Here is a 16,429-nt window from a genome sequence, read left to right as displayed (position 1 = left end):
AAAGGTGAGTAACCGTCTTTTCCACACTTTCTGAAATTCTTTCCACACTTCCCATAATTCACCACCAGATGTCAGGGTAGAGCTCATCCTGACTCTGCTTACACTTAATAAAGTAGTTTCAGACTTTTCAGATTCACACAGGGCCAAGTTACATGTGATACCACTACTCACACTGAGTAGTACTTTACTCCACAGATAACCTGATTTACTTCAGTGGAGCTATTTATGGTATAAGGTGCTAGTCACTGTGAGTAAGGATATCACAATCTGGCCCATCTGTTGTCATTTGACCTGTTCTCAGCCAGCATATTGTATGGGACTGAATCCTGAGCATTTTGTAACATTGTTGTTGCACCTTTTAACTGTTTAACAAGCTGTTATTCCCTGGTGATTTTTCCAGCTTGTGTTTGGAGCCCTTCAGATCGGTTTCATTGTGAGGTACCTTGCAGATCCCCTGGTTGGAGGATTCATAACTGCAGCAGCTTTTCAAGTTTTTGTTTCACAACTGAAAATAGTCTTAAATGTTTCAACCAAAAATTATAATGGGATCCTTTCCATAATATATGTAAGTATGCCCTGCTGATTTGCTTTTGTTTTATGTCACAATTTCTCCATAGTGGTCTCTCTTCCATCTTCTGCCTTCATTTCCTGCAGGGGTGATATACATAATAGATTGAGGGAATACAGGGTTTTCTTCAAGGACTTGATCCTGCTCCCATTGAGGTCAATAGATCGATAGGTGTTTGGGTTTAATTGACATGAATGGACCCCAATTCTGCATTTGTGGAAGGCTCCTTTTCCTTTCCTCTGTTCATAGGATGTCACAAGACTGTTATGAGATCAGTTTAATTCACTTCCAATGTCCTGGGAGAAGGAACAGGTCAGTGAGATGATAACATTTGGATACAATAGTGGAGCCAGATTAATACAATAGAGGCTGACAAAATATAGGATGATCGATGTGACTCTTTTTTAATTTAAGTGGAAGAGACCTGTCTTTCTGGAGGAAAAGGTCCTGCATTCTGTCCTTGTTAATGACTATGATGTCTGTGTGGCCATGTGCTATAAAGGGTACAGTCCTATGTTAGGGAATTACTACAACACATCTGAGATATTGTACACAATTCTTGTATTATTTTTACAAGGATATCACCCAGTTATGGAGGATGCAGCAGAAAAAATAAAATAATTTATTAAGGGACTTCAACATGTAGCTGTACAGAAATGCTAGAGAAATTACAAATTAAATCTTCCTATCAGATCTGGGGGTAGATCTTGGAGAAAATGGTCAAATGAAGAATTATCTAGACTGCATTGTAGTAATATTGATTTCCTGAATTGTCCCATATTATAGAACCTACAGCTTTTCCCACTGAAGCTAATGAGTATTTTCATTGACTTCATCAGCAGCAGGGCTGAGCTCAAAGGGCTTTAGACTGGCTATATGCTAACAAGTCTCCAAAGGAGGACAGGCTTTGGCCAAAAAGAATCAGACTTTATTTAAAATACTACTCTCCTGACATTGGTAGACATGAAGGCCAGTTCAGGCAGAAGTGTATTCAGTTCTTTGCAATGTTTATGGAATGTCCAGTCTATTAATGCATAGAGTGGAATAAACTGGCATATGGATTAGGAGTAATAGTGAAATTGAGAAAAAGAGAAAATCAGGCAGAATATTTGGAAAATCTTCCTGACAGTGAGATGTATTAGTCTGTGGAATAATCTTCCTAGGAACTAATGGAAGCTCTAGCATCTTGGGACATTGAAAATAAGATCGAACAAAGCACTAAGTAATGTGCTATTGCAGGGGTGGCCAAACTGGCTCGTTATCTGCATGCATCTCTTTTACAGTTAAAGTGTGGCTCGCAGATCCACCCCCACATCCCTCCATTTTGCATCTACCAGACTGCGGGGAGGGAAGTTTGGGGCTTCTGCCCTGTGGTGGGGTGGTGGGGCTAGGTGCTTGTGCCAGAGGCAACTGGTGCCTTCTGGGGGAAGGGGGAGCCACAATTTAAAGGTTCACACCCACCTCAACAGCTTGAGTCATGCCCCTCCAGACATGCCCTCCCCAGCCCTCAGCAGCCTCTCCCTGCAACTCCCAGCTGTTAGCTCTGTGGGGAGGGGCAGCAGCAAAAGCAATGGCTCTCCCTGCAGCTCCCAGCTGTTTGCTTCTGCCTCGTCCCATGGCTGCAGTTCCCAGCCTCCTGGCTCCAGTAGCTGCTGTGCAGGGAGGGGGCCTGGCGTCACCATGTGATTGAGTGGGGCCAGCAAACCCTGTCAAAAATCTGGGGGCCCCATGACCCCATGTGACCCCCCTCCCACATCACCTCTGCTTCTGCCCAATGGGAAGGAGGGGTCTCGGGGCTCCAACACCACAGGACATGCCTGCTGTGGCTCAGGGCTTCAGCAGGAGCAGGGATGAAGCCCTGAGCTCAGGCAGGCATCTGCCATGGGGCTGAAGCCCCAAGCTCCTCCTCCGTGCAGAGCTGAAGCCCCGAGCCTTAGCAGGAGCGCCCAGCTCTTGAACTTCTGAAGATTGTTGTATGCGGCTTGGAGGGTGAATAAGTTTGGCTGCCCGTGCGCTATAGGGAGCAATGCTGTACTGTCATGGAGATGTACCAGATCTCTCAGGTTTTTCCATTTGTGTATTTTATGATAGCCAAAGGGAAGTGCAACTAGGAAAGATATATTTTTGAAAAGGAATTATATGGTGCTCCCAACTCTGATCCTAAAAATGAAGAGCTGCTGCTCTTGGTTAAAACTCAGTGTCCTTGTAGTGTAACAAATGGGTCAAGCAGAGCCACTGTGTGCAGAGCACAGGGATGAATGAGATGAATAATCCCACCTCTGATAGTGAATTGTGTGATCTTGAGCAAGTATTTTAACATCGGTGTGTCAGCGTTTCCCCACGTGTAAAGTAGGAATAGTAATAATATGTGCTCACCTCCTTCACATGGGTGTTGGGATGAAATTAGTAAAAAGGGTGAGAATAATTAGTAGTCCTCTCTCTGGATCAACCTCCATACACTTAGTATTGAACACATATTTTTACCATTTTGTCAGCATTTAAATTTTTTTAAAATCAGCTGCGCAAATTGTTGTGTGCAGTAAAACAATAAGGTCACATCCTCCTTTGCCTAGTGTTGCATGGATGGATAGAGATCCTGCCCATTACACACTTGCTGTAGGAATCTTCCTGGCCAGGGCTGACTTCCAATGGAGAGTTTGGGCACCATGAAGTGAGGTGACTTTGGTTTTCTCCAGAACAGGATCCATGATGGCAGAATCATACTCTCTGGCTATGGACAATGGAGATAGGGAGGCTGAGCAAATATTTAATCCACACACTAGATACCATGCTCCTTGGGCATATGGTGAGTGAGCCAGTGTTTTAGCCATGCATCTGCTAGCTCCTTCTTGAGCACCACGGAAAGATCTTGCCTCCTATATGGACAAGGAGGAAGAGGCACCATATGTCCTCTTTCTTGCCCTGTGCTTCAACAAAACACAGGCAGGATTTAACCCTTGTTATGTAGTTTTAATTATACAGAAGTTAAAAAGCATCTGATAAATAAGAGATCAGTCATTCTCCTAGTTGTGCTTCTTCAGTTAAATTCACCGTGAGATCAACCCACTGATTCAGTGAGAGATTGATAGTGCACAAAAGAAACTCACATTCATAATCAAATTCCTTAGACCAGTAAAAATTAGCATATGGGACAGGTAGTCCCTGACCACCTCTGAGATTGTGTCTGCTTCTCTATATGGGCTAGTTTATCATTCTATTTAAGAGGCTTCAAAGTATTTTGAATTTTCTTTTTTTTTTTTCAGACCCTCATTGAAATATTTCAAAGAATTGGTACCACCAACATTGCAGATCTCATTGCTGGGCTACTCACCATTTTTATTTGTATGGTAGTTAAAGAAATAAATGATCGATTCAAACACAAGATCCCTGTTCCTATTCCTATAGAAGTAATTGTGATAAGCAAAGTACCCTAATAAGAAACACAGCAGACTGGGCTGATTGCAGGAAAATCAGAGCAATGTTTCAGCATTAAAACCATTGTTTTATATGATTCCAGACAATAGTAGCCACAGGGATCTCATACGCTGCTGACCTGGAAAAAAAGTACAATGCAGGCATTGTTAAAACCATTTCTAGAGGGCGAGTGCACTTATCTTCTGAGATACAGCTAATATTTTAAATGGCTATTAATGAGACTAGTAAAAGAATAATCGTGAGAATCAGGGAGAGACACAGTCTGATTCATGGTCAAACATTTCCTGAATTCTAGTCTCGGCTCTGTCACTAATTCCCTTCATGGCCTTTGGTAAGCATCCCCCTAGCTGTACAATGGGAATAATAGTATCCTCATTTGTAAAGCATTTTGAGATCTATGGATGAAAATGCTATACAAGAGCTAGGTATTAATAATAATAATAATAAATAATCAGTTAATGTTTGTAAAGTGAGTATGGAAAATGCTATATAAATGCTAAGTGTTTTTAATAATATTGGACATGTACATGGGACTCAATCTTGAAAACCTAGACTTATGTGAGTAGTTCCATTGTAGTTCTTATTAATACAAATAGCCAGGGCCTCCCAAAGGATTCAGGGGGCCTGGGGCAAAGCAATTTCAGGGGCCCCTTCCATAAAAAATTGCAATACTATAGAATACTATATTCTTGTGGGGTGGGCCCTGTGGGGCTCGAGGCAAATTGCCCCGCTTGCCGCCCACCCCCAGGCAGCCCTGGGAAGAATAAACATTTTAAAACCTTCTGCATCTCGGCACAAACACAGTTTTGAGAACTTCTTTTTGCGTCAGCTAGTGCTAAAAGGCACTAAAGCACATTAAATAATTGGACACATATTCTCCATCAAAGCTTTTATTGAATCGAAAACTAAGGGTTTTTAAAAAGCAGAAAAAAATCATGGACAATGTCTGCTTTCCTTCAAAATTTGTTTTTTTTTTTTAATTGAAAGGCTGAAATTAGTCTGCCAAAACCTGAACTTGGTTTGGGGTTTCAGAAGTGTGTGGCCAAATATTTGCTGCTTGCTGTGTTTGTTTAAACAATAAAGTTCTGCTTAAAAAAAATCCAAAACTTTTGAACCACCTCAGCTTGTGACCAAATGCCTGAGCCCATCCAGTCAGAGATTTTTCCAGCTTTCTGATACTCTGCTGGCGTCCTTAACTCATATCTGTCTCCATAACTTTGGGTTCATTTAGCTTAGAACATAAGAATGGCCATACTGGGTCAGACCAAAGATCCATCCAGCCCAGTATCCTGTCTACCGACAGTGGCCAATGTCAGGTGCCCCAGAGGGAGTGAACCCAACAGGTAATGATCAAGTGATCTCTCTCCTGCCATCCATCTCCACCCTCTGATAAACAGAGGTTAGGGACACCATTCCTTACCCATTCTGGCTAATAGCCATTAATGGACTTAACCGCCATGAATGTATCTGTTTCCTAGAGACTGGCTCCACAGGGTCCCTCACAAACTGGAGATGGTTACTGTGGGTTTGTCTTTAGTATAGTTTATGTACATACTCCACGAACTGAGCATTTGAGCTTGTTCCAGAATCTGGGATGAGCCTCTGTTGTGAAAACTGAAATGCTCAAAATAGCACATGCATGTGAATGGACACAGGGTGCTAAAATTAAATTAACCCAAGGGTTCTCAAACTGGGGGTCAGGATCCCTCAGGGGGTCATGATGTTATTACTGGGGGGTTGCAAGCTGTCAGCCTCCACCTCAAACATCACTTTGCCTCCAGCATTTATAATAATGTTAAATATATAAATAAGTGTTTTTAATTTATAAGGGGAGGGGACACTCAGAGGTTTGCTATGTGAAAGGGGTCATCAGTAGAAAAGTTTGAGAACCACTGAACTAACTCCTCTGGCACTCGGGGAATGCAGGGCAGGGGAGAAAGGGTCTCCTTTGGTAGGGTTGGGAAGGAGATAGGTGGTGTAAGATATTGCTCTTCTCATGTGATTCCCTCCCCCATGGAAAAGATAACAGCTTGGCTCTTTGTGTTAAATAGCTGTCTGCAAGCCTCAAACTGCTGAATGAGCTTTAGGGTAGGGAAGGCTGTGCCTCCCCAAACAGCCTGGCCCTGCCCCCTATCTGACCCCTATTCACTTCCTGCCCCCTAACTAACCCCCTCAGAATCCCTGACCCATCCTGCTCCTTGTCCCCTCACCGCCCTCCCAACACCCGCAAAACAACAGCCTGGAACCTCCCCATCAAGCTCCCATTCCCTGACTGCCCCGATGCCTATCCACCACCCCCCTGCCGAGTCCTGACAGACCCCTGGAATGCCCATGATCCAAGCCTCGGTTCCCTATCCCATGACCGCCCCCCCCAGAACCTCTGCCTCCTCCTTGTCCCCTGACTGTCCCTGGGACTCCCTGCCCCTTATCCTACCCCCCCTAGCCTCGGCCCCCTGCCATGCTGCTTACCCCTGCCTCCCCCCTCTCACAGAGCCTTAATGCCCCGTGTCCATGAGCGACCCTGGACAGTGCTGCAGTGGTCTGACTCCAGCAGGGCCTGAGCTCCTGCTGCTCAGCCCGGAGCTCACAACCCCACCCTCTTACCTTGCGGCTCTGAGCGGGGAGGAGCTCAGGCCCCACTGGAGCCACGCCACTTTAGCTCTGTCCAGGGCCGCTCCTGGATGCGGCACGCTGAGGTTCCAGGGTATGGGGGAAGGTGGAGATGGGGCTGGGGCTGGAGCATTCTTGTAGGGGCCCCACTTGCCCCCCCCCCGGGCTGCCCTGCAAATAGCCCAGTCAAAAGTACCCCTGGCATACTCAAAAAGTAAGGGTTTCACTGACAGTGACTTTCACATGGAAGATCTAAGCATTTTACAATGATAACCTTCACATTCTGTTTGGTGTGCAAGCCTTAATAAATTGATATTTGTAAAGGTCTTTCAGACTCTTCAGATAAAGTGTTCAGTATAGCAGTGTGAAATATTGTTAATGTAATAGTGTTATTAATCATATAATGTCCAACATATCCAAAAAATACACTTCTTCGCTTTGTTACCACAAGGCCAAAGTTTAGTCCCCCAGATTTTGAAACAATGGGAGTTTTGTCACTGACCTCAATGGCCAGGGCTGGCCTTATGGGTGGACACTGTGGGCGACTGTCCAGGACGCCATGGTCAGGGGGCACCATGGTCAGTCCGCCCCACATACCCTAGCTAGCCCAAGGCCCCTTTATACCCAGAGTGATGGGACCAGAGCTGGGGAGGGGCAGGGCTGGGGGTGCTCCAGCTGGGGCCTCTTACTGTGTGCCGGACTTCAGTTGCTAGTCCCAGCCAGGCTGTGGAGGGATGAGACTTCCTCTTCCTCTGCACAGGCCTCTCTCTGAGCCAGGTCAGACCCATCTCTGGGAATCTCCGCCAGCTGCAGGAAGCTCTGCACCTCTGCCCCCTGCTTTCTGCCCCATAGCTCCCCAGTCACCGGGGAGAGGTCACTGTATGGGGAGCTGCCCCGCCATCTGACCAACCCCCATGCCTAAGGGAAAATTACGCCAAAATACAAGTTCGTCCAGCGTGCCATTTTCTCTAAGGCCGGCCCTGTCAATAGGACCAGGATTTGGGCCATATTGAACAAGGTAATCTTGTTGTATGGTCTGCAAGTGTTCCCATCTTTTTGTTAATTTGAAATATTATTGTTCACGTTATCAGTAGTATGTGTGTCCTGCTGCCTTGAAGCTTTTTGACAAATCTAGTAAAGACAAAATTTGATTAAAATTGATAATGTAAATATATTTTCTTAAATATTAGGTTTTTGCCTCCTGAGCCTCCAGCTGTCAGTATGTTTTCAGAAATGATAGCAGCCGCATTTTCCATTGCTGTGATTGCTTATGCTATCGCTGTGTCTGTGGCAAAAGTCTATGCAACGAAACATGACTATCCTATTGATGGAAATTAGGTATATGAAACCCAATTAATTTAAGAACAAATTAAATGTAATTTGGGCATGAAGGATGCTCATATGTCCAAACTGGAAAAGAAGTTATACAGATTTATCAGACACAAGTGAAACTCTCATATGTGAAATTAATTAAACTATTTGAAAAAGCAGATAAGATATGGTCCTGTGATACAGTCAGTGATACATAGAGATGAGACTGGTGTGAGCTACCCAGGATACTGAACCAGAGCCTCAGTCCTAGTTAATCTCCTCTGTGTTGTTCCAGTGACATCAAGGCACTGAAAAATGCTCTCAAGAGGCAATGGGCATAACCATTACGTAGGGGAATTCTGTGGTGATGTAAACCTGGAATAACTGACTTTATGTGGCCTGTTTCCACTTCTCTGCATAGAGAGTGTTCTGAGGTGGCTGCTGATAGGGAGGGGCAATGCTGGGCTGGTGAACCAGTACTTGGAAGACCACTCCAGTCAGCATAAGTTAGGCCTGACCTACAGTTAGTTTTTGTACCAATTTAACTCTTTCAATTGGGAGTATGATTTTATGCCTATATTATTAAATTGGCACATCCCCTTAGTGTATACACAGTTATACTGCTATTAATATGTGTATGTCTGTACAGCTTACTCCTGTAAATGTGTGGGTGTGAGCTGTGCCAGTGTCGGAACCTTTATACCACTGTCACTGCATCTATACTAAGGCGTTGGGGTTGTATTGCTTCAACTATAGCCATTTCTAAACCAAGTTAGTTATAATGTTATAAAAACTGTAGACAAACCCTGTGGTTGCTCAAACTGTCTCTATCTCTAGGATCAAGGGAGATGAAGAAATGGCTTAGAGCAGGGGTAGGCAACCTATGGCATGGGCGCCGAAGGCGGCACGTGAGCTGATTTTCAGTGGCACTCACACTGCCCAGTCCTGGCCACCGGTCGGGGGGGCTCTGCATTTTAATTTAATTTTAAATTAAGCTTCTTAAACATTTTTAAAATCTTATTTACTTTACATACAACAATAGTTTAGTTATATATTATAGACTTTACAAAGAGACCTTCTAAAAATGTTAAAATGTATTACTGGCATGTGAAACCTTAAGTTAGAGCAAATAAATGTAGACTCGGCACACCACTTCTGAAAGGTAGCCGACCCCTGGCTTAGAGCTACCTTTGTCTCCTCTATCCATGCTGAACATATATTGCATCCTTTGAATATGTGGGGAAATTGTATTTGCTACAAAAAATGAGCCAAGCATGTTGTTTAACTGGTCTTTCTGTCCTTTACAACTAATGAATAATGCCCTAATTACAATATATCTGGTTTTAGAAATATTTTTATTTACTATGTAACCAAATTGGCCCTCTAAGCATGTGAATTATGAGTGGAGACGCCTCTATGTTGGCCACTGCGTATCATTAAACTATAATTCCCAGTGTTCACATTGGGAAACACTTTAAATTAAGGTTGCCTAACATGTCTTCCCTTGCAGTTTAATAAGGCTAAGTGGGTAGTACAGCTAGCTGCATGTACTGTTTTCAACATTCTACCTACACTGCCCTGTTCCAGAAGATATTATGTAGCGATTACAGTAGCTGAATGATTGGTAATCAAACAAAATTATGTTCCTTCTAGTACTAATAGTCTGCCTGGCAAACATTCAACAACAGAAAGTCCTAGAAAGAAAGCTCGATTACTAGTATACTTAAACTAGATGAGTGAAAAATAATAACAGCATAAAAACAGGCAATGAAAGAAGGTTTGAGGGAGGATCAGTTGCCTTCTTTCATCAGTGATAATTAGGGCCCTACCAAATTCACGGCCATGAAAAACACCTCATGGACCGTGAAATCTGGTCTCCCCCTGTGAAATTTGATCTTTTGTGTGCTTTTATCCATACTATACAGATTTCATGGGGAAGACGAGTGTTTCTCAAACTGGGGGTCCTAACCCAGAAGGGAGTTGTGGAGGGGTCACAAAGTTATTTTACGGGGGTTGCAGTATTGCCAACCTTACTCCTGTGGTGCCTTCAGAGCTGGATGGCTGGAGAGTGGCGGCTGTTGGCCAGGTGCCGAGTTCTGAAGGCAACGCCCTAGCAGCAGCAGCAGTGCAGAAGTAAGGGTGACAATACCATACTACACCACCCTTTACTTCTGTGCTGCTGCCTTCAGAGCTGGGCGGCTGGAGAGTGGCAGCTGCTGGCTGAGGGCCCAGTTCTGCAGTCAGCAGCACAGAAGTAAGGGTGGCAACACCATACCATGCTGTTGGTGTCACTAGGCATAAATCTAGGCCTCAGTGAACCAAAGCTCCTCCATGTTGAACTCTACTTGATCTAGAAAGCTAGCAGCTGTGAAATTAAATGTGTAATAGTAAGTTATCAGTTGCAGCATAGCTAAAACCGGTCTAAAGCAGTGGTGATAAGGCCTGTGCACCTTTAGCAGAAGGACAAGATAACTTGCAGAAGGAAAACTTACTAATGAGCTGCTGTGGCCAAGATTACTTAATGCACTTGCGCTTGTGTAACTGCTACTGGAGGAGAAAGGGGGCGGGGGAGAAAGAGGAAAAAAACCTTATAAAAAGGGAAAAGCCGCTTGTGTAGGTGTGCATGATTTGAGACGTTTGTCTCCTTGCACCGCTTTGAGATCTCAAATAAACTTTGTTTGCTTCTCCACCCTGGTGTGTTTATTGGCGCTACGCACGCTGGGCAACGAACCACTGTTGCTTGCCTCGGGCACTCTCTGTGCCTGTAACAATGCCATCCTTACTTCTGTGCCGGTTCTGGCGGCAGCTCTGCCTTCAGAGCTGGGCTCCTGGCCAGCTGCCACTGCTCTCCAGCTGCCCAGCTCTAAAGGCAGTGCCACAGAAGTAAGGGTAGCAGTATCGCAACCCCCCCTACAATAACCTTGTGACCCCCTCGACAACTCCTTTTTGGGTCAGGACCCCTACAATTACAACTCTGTGCAATTTCATATTTAAATAGCTGAACTCATGAAATTTATGATTTTTAAAATCATATGGCCGTGAAATTGACCAAAATGGACTGTGAATTTGGTAGGGCTAGTGATAATTTGTTTTAATAGACTCATAGATTTTCAAACTTAATAATAATAACAGTCACTGATCTATTTCTAGCATCTTCTTCCAGAGCAAAGTTGTGTGGAAATCTGTGTGGATCGTCTAGGTCTGTTCTATTTAAGGATCTGGCTTCAAGATCCTACCCTGGTAGTAAATCTTTTACATAAACTAAGGGCTCGTCTAAACAGTTTTTGTACCAATGTAACTATATTGGTTTAGAAACTGATATATTGAAATCTGTACAACCCCCCATGTATGGATGCTTTTATACTGGTATAAAAATGTTTATATTGAGATAACTTATTTTGATAAATTTATGGAATTAAGCTATACCAACATAGGCATCTTTATACTGGTACAACTGTGTCCACACTAGGGGATTGCACCAATTTAACTATATTGGTTTCTAAGATGATGTAGTTAAATCAGTAAAAAAAAACTGTGTGCAGATCAGCTCTGAAATACTTAACAGCAACTGTTGTAACAAATCCAGTATTTTGTGTAAGCCTACTGTACTTCTCACTTTACAGGCTCCTATAAGGAAATATTTTCTTTGCTGTGCAAACAGGGGTGCTGAAACAATTTTTATAGTAGGGGTGCTGAAAGCCATTGAAACAAACTCTAAACCCTGTACAAGTTACTCCTCACTTAAAGTCCTCCCGGTTAACATTTTTTCCTTGTTACCTTGCTGATCAATTAGGGAATATGCTCGTTTAAAGTTGTATAATGCTCCCTTCTAAGTCGTTTTGCAGCCACCTGCTTTGTCCACTGCTTGCAGGAAGAGCAACCCATTGGAGCTAGCTGGTGGGGGCTTGTAATCAGGGTGGACTGGCAGCCCCCCTATCAACTCCCCCTATCAGCTCCCCGCTCCCCTAAGGTTCCTGTGCTGCAGCTGCCCAGCAGGCTAGCAATTGCTGGCATTGAGCTGTCCCTCCCCCCCAGCCCCCCGCCTTGGAGCTGCTCCCAGAGACTCCTGCTTGCTGTACTGGGGGAGGAGGAAAGTGGGCAGGGGTGGCTCCAGGCACCAGCACAGCAAACACGTGCCTGGGGTGGCAAGCCATGGAGGGTGGCCTTCTAGTCACTGTGAGGGCGGCAGTCAGGCTGTCTTCGGTGGCATTTCTGCGGGAGGTCCTTCGTCCTGCAACTTCGGCGGTAATTTGGCGGCGGGTACGACGAAGGCGCGGACTGGCAGAACACCTGGCAGAAATGCTGCCGAATTTGCGTGACTGGCAGAGCTCCCGCAGAAACACCACTGAAGGCTGCCTGACTGCTGTGCTTGGGGCAGCCATAAACATAGAGCTGCCCTTGGAAGTGGGGGGGGGGGGTTATTGTCAGGGTGTCCCCCTCCCACCTGCTCCTGCACCTCGCTTACCCCATTTCCATAGAGCAGGGGTGCACACGACAGGGTTCAGGATGGAAGGAGCTTCCAGGCAGCAGCTGCGTCTCAGCAAACTGATCTAATTAACAAGGCAGTGTACTTAAGAGTGGGGTCAGCTACTTAAAGGGGAAATGTGCATCTCTCGCTCTGAGACACATTGTGTGTGTCTCTGTCTCTGTCTGCTATGCTCTCTCCCCTCCCTCCATGCCTGCTGCCTTGTAGAGTGTGAGACTACATTAACAACCAGTTAACCCTTAAGGGCTCAGCCAAATGCTAGTTCATCATTTAGCAGTAAGGCATTCCCTGGGAAATATTCACCCTCTGACTTCACCACCTCAGCCCAGCTTCACAATCATCATCACTGTGTACCAGTATTAAAATGTTTGTTTAAAACTTATACTGTGTGTGTGTGTGTGAATATATATGTCTATTGTCTGGTGAAAAAAAATTCCCTGGAACTTAATCCTCATTTACATTAAAACTTATGGGAAATTGGAATCGCTTAGCATTGTTTCACTTAAAGTCGCATTTTTCAGGAACGTAACTGTAACGTTAAGTGAGGAGTTACTGTATATGATGGAAACCACTTCAAACCAGGGGGTGCTGCTGCCCCAGCACCCCTAGTTCCAGCACCTATTTGTGTAAATGACATCTTAAAAAAATCTACATTTACATCATCATCTAATCTTCTAGGAATTTATTGCCTATGGGATCAGCAATGTGTTTGCAGGAGCTTTCTCTTGTTTTGTTGCTACCGCCGCTCTATCACGTACTGCTGTCCAGGAAAGCACTGGTGGGAAAACCTAGGTAATGGGTTTATTTTACTATTAATTTTAAAGATATTTCAGTTTAATATTGCATAGGGCAAAGACTTCACAGAGGGTTAACTCCAATATGCTTGTGTGGGCTGACAGTGGGATTTGAACCCAGGACACAAAGTGCTAAACGCATGAAACACCACTAAAGCTAAAGCCCAGAATACTGCAAATGGAGCCTGTGACACTCACAAACTTCTTATGTGGACCAGCCACTAGAGGGACACAAAGACGTTCCTAGTATGGGTTACACTTTACATAATAACAATAACACCTCTACCCCTTATAACATGAATTCGGCTATAATGCAGTGTGAAAGTAGAATGAATTATATTGTAAAAATAAGAATGGATTAAAGAAATGTTCTATGTACCTTTAAGCAGAAATAAGAAATGTTGAAATACAGGTGCCAGGAAAAGGAACATTAGGCATAAACAAGGGTGCTAATGGCGAAATATATCGGTAATAGTTAGTAAGGAAATAAGATATGCATGCCTAGCCCAGGTAAACGTATCAGATTCTGCTTCCTTTGTTATCTTGTTAAGTCCTCGCTCTTTTATCTGTATAAATAAGATAGTTTGTGTCTTGCATGGTGCTCACATTATCTGGGTGTTATTAGCAGAGCGCTGTGCTAATAAAACAGAGTGGTCTGAGAAACTGTGAGTCCTGAGGCTAACTTTGACAGCGCTAAAGCAGTGCTTCAGGGGGGCGGGGCTGTGCACTCTGGTGGATCAAAGCAAGTTCGATATAACACAGTTTCACCTATAACGCAGTAAGATTTTTTTGGCTCCCAAGGACAGTGTTATATCGGGGTAGAAGTGTATACACAATTTATTTAACAGTAGGGTCATTCAGAAGGCACGTAGCAGGTACAATATGGAGTTGGTGTGGATTTCTCCTCTTCCCTTACACAAAGTCACCCTTTCCCAAGGTACTAATTTGTGATGATTTACATGGACTGATGAGACTAAATCACCTTATATAGTTGAATTGTTTCTGGATTTGGCTGTGTATACTTAAACATAATAAATATTTTAACAGGTCTCCTTGTTTACAAAGAAATATAAAATATACCAACATATGCATTATTCGTAGTGAGTTTGAAAACCTAGCAGAGAGTCTAAAAATACTTATTTCATATCAACACTACTATTGTCTTTGCAAGTTGCCAGCATAATCTCAGCAGGGATTGTACTGATTGCCATTGTGGCTCTGAGGAACCTGCTAGAGCCCTTATAGAAGGTACGATGCTTCTCCTTTCTAGCACTCTTTACCTCTGCACCGTTTAGGCCATATGGTCAGCTGATGTAAATTGGAGTAGCAGCTCCATTTGGAACTGTGCTGATTTATACCAGAAGACTATCTGGCTCATAGTGTACAATTTTAATTTACTTAACCAGAAAACTGGCCCAAAAACATACAGTGTGTTCTCTCTTCTGAATAACCCAGTTTTCACAATCTCTCTTTGCAGTTTGTATTGGCAGCTGTTGTCATTGCCAACTTGAAAGGGATGTTCATGCAGGTGTTTGATGTTCCTCGTTTGTGGAGGTAGAATAAGGCGGATGCCGTAAATCGTTTACTTTTTTCCTAAATGTTTTGGTTCTAGTTCTCTTTTTGTGTTTTAACCTCACCCAATTTACTCATAACTTCCACACTTTGTTAACAGAAACCGAATTTTGTATTGTTAACACTGAAAGACTTTAAGACAGATTATCTGGTCCATTAACGCAGTTTTGTGTTAGTCTGCCAACACAAAACTCCCCTAAAGCCAGCAGATCCAGCCAGTGAAAATCTCATCCTGTGTAGGAGGCACTTGTGGCAGCTTCTATATTACATTCATTCCTAGTCTCCCATCGGAAGGATGTGTCTAGAGGAAACGGGGCGTGATCAGATATCCCTGTGTATTGGCCATCCCTTGCTGTTAACAACCAGCAAAGTTTAACGTTGCCTTCTAGTTCAATCAGCAGATTAACGTAAAGACAGCCTGAAGTCACTTTTACCACCCCACTCTGGTCTTTTGCTGAGCACAGTTTGGCTGAATAAGAGAATCTGGCTCCTTCTATTCAGATTTTGAACCAATGCATAACCAGTCCCCAAATGTTCCCATATAGCCTGCAACAACATTTAGTGTGGACTGTGCCTGGACCAATATCATCACAGTCTTCACCAAATACATGTTTTTTCTTACTTGGAGCAGTAATAATCTGTGCTGGAATGTGTGCATAGGGGCTCTTGCTGTGTCAAGGGATGTATGCACAATTATATCTAGACTGTGCCCTCAGACCACTATAATCCTAAGGCACCCTCATATCTCTTATTGGAGTTTCTGTGGAGCAGGCCCATAGCATGCTTGGGGGAATCAAGTATTGCATGGAAAGTATCATCTCCACATAATCCCTGATATGCAAATATTTTCTCATGAATGCCTATGAACAGTGCCCTGCCTGTAGCCAAATCCCAAATTCCTTACTCAATTTTTACTCAGTCCTCTTCTTGGGTAAAAGTCTCATTGACTTCAATGGGAGCAGATGGTCTCAGCACCTCACAGGGTTGGGTCCAATGGGAGTTTCTCAGCTATGACTGAGTAAGGAGTCCAGGAATTAGCCCAAGTAGGCAGCACAGACTTCAAAATCAGAGGGGTAGCCGTGTTAGTCTGGATCTGTAAAAGCAGCAAAGAATCCTGTGGCACCTTATAGACTAACAGATGTTTTGGAGCATGAGCTTTTGTGGGTGAATACCCGCTTTGTCAGATGCATCTGACGAAGTGGGTATTCACCCACGAAAGCTTATGCTCCAAAATGTCTGTTAGTCTATAAGGTGCCACAGGATTCTTTGCTGCTTTTACAGACTTCAAAATGTGTGTCCCCTCACCTTCCCCACCCGGTTTATGTGAAATACTACCCATTTGTGGTACAGATCCTTCTTCCAGAAATAAGTGGAAGCCTTCCTTTGCCACTACATATCTGAGGGCAGACTATCATCCTACAATAAATAAGGTTCTTGGGGAAATACATTGCTTCAAATTCCTGGAGTGAAAATAACAAAAGTAGCTGCTGCTTGAGAGAAGTAAAGACAATAAAAAATTTTATCCTCTCTAACTGTACAAGGGATAACTGAGTCTCTGCTAGACTTCGTTACCTTAGAATAGCTTGATAATTTATTGCCTAAAAAACAAATATGAAAAATAAACAAAACAAAGATGGGCAAAACTGGCTTGGA

General features: G+C 43.8%; 1 pseudogene; it reads left to right on the top strand.

The window, feature by feature from the left end:
• The window catches only part of LOC115645239, a 41,656-nt pseudogene that overhangs the window by 11,331 nt on the left and 13,896 nt on the right, over nucleotides 1-16,429 (top strand).

The sequence above is a fragment of the Gopherus evgoodei genome, chromosome 1 (assembly GCF_007399415.2).
Source record: "Gopherus evgoodei ecotype Sinaloan lineage chromosome 1, rGopEvg1_v1.p, whole genome shotgun sequence".
NCBI lineage: Eukaryota > Metazoa > Chordata > Testudines > Testudinidae > Gopherus > Gopherus evgoodei.
Note: the sequence above shows the minus strand (reverse complement) of the source record. Positions and strands in the feature narration are given on the sequence as shown.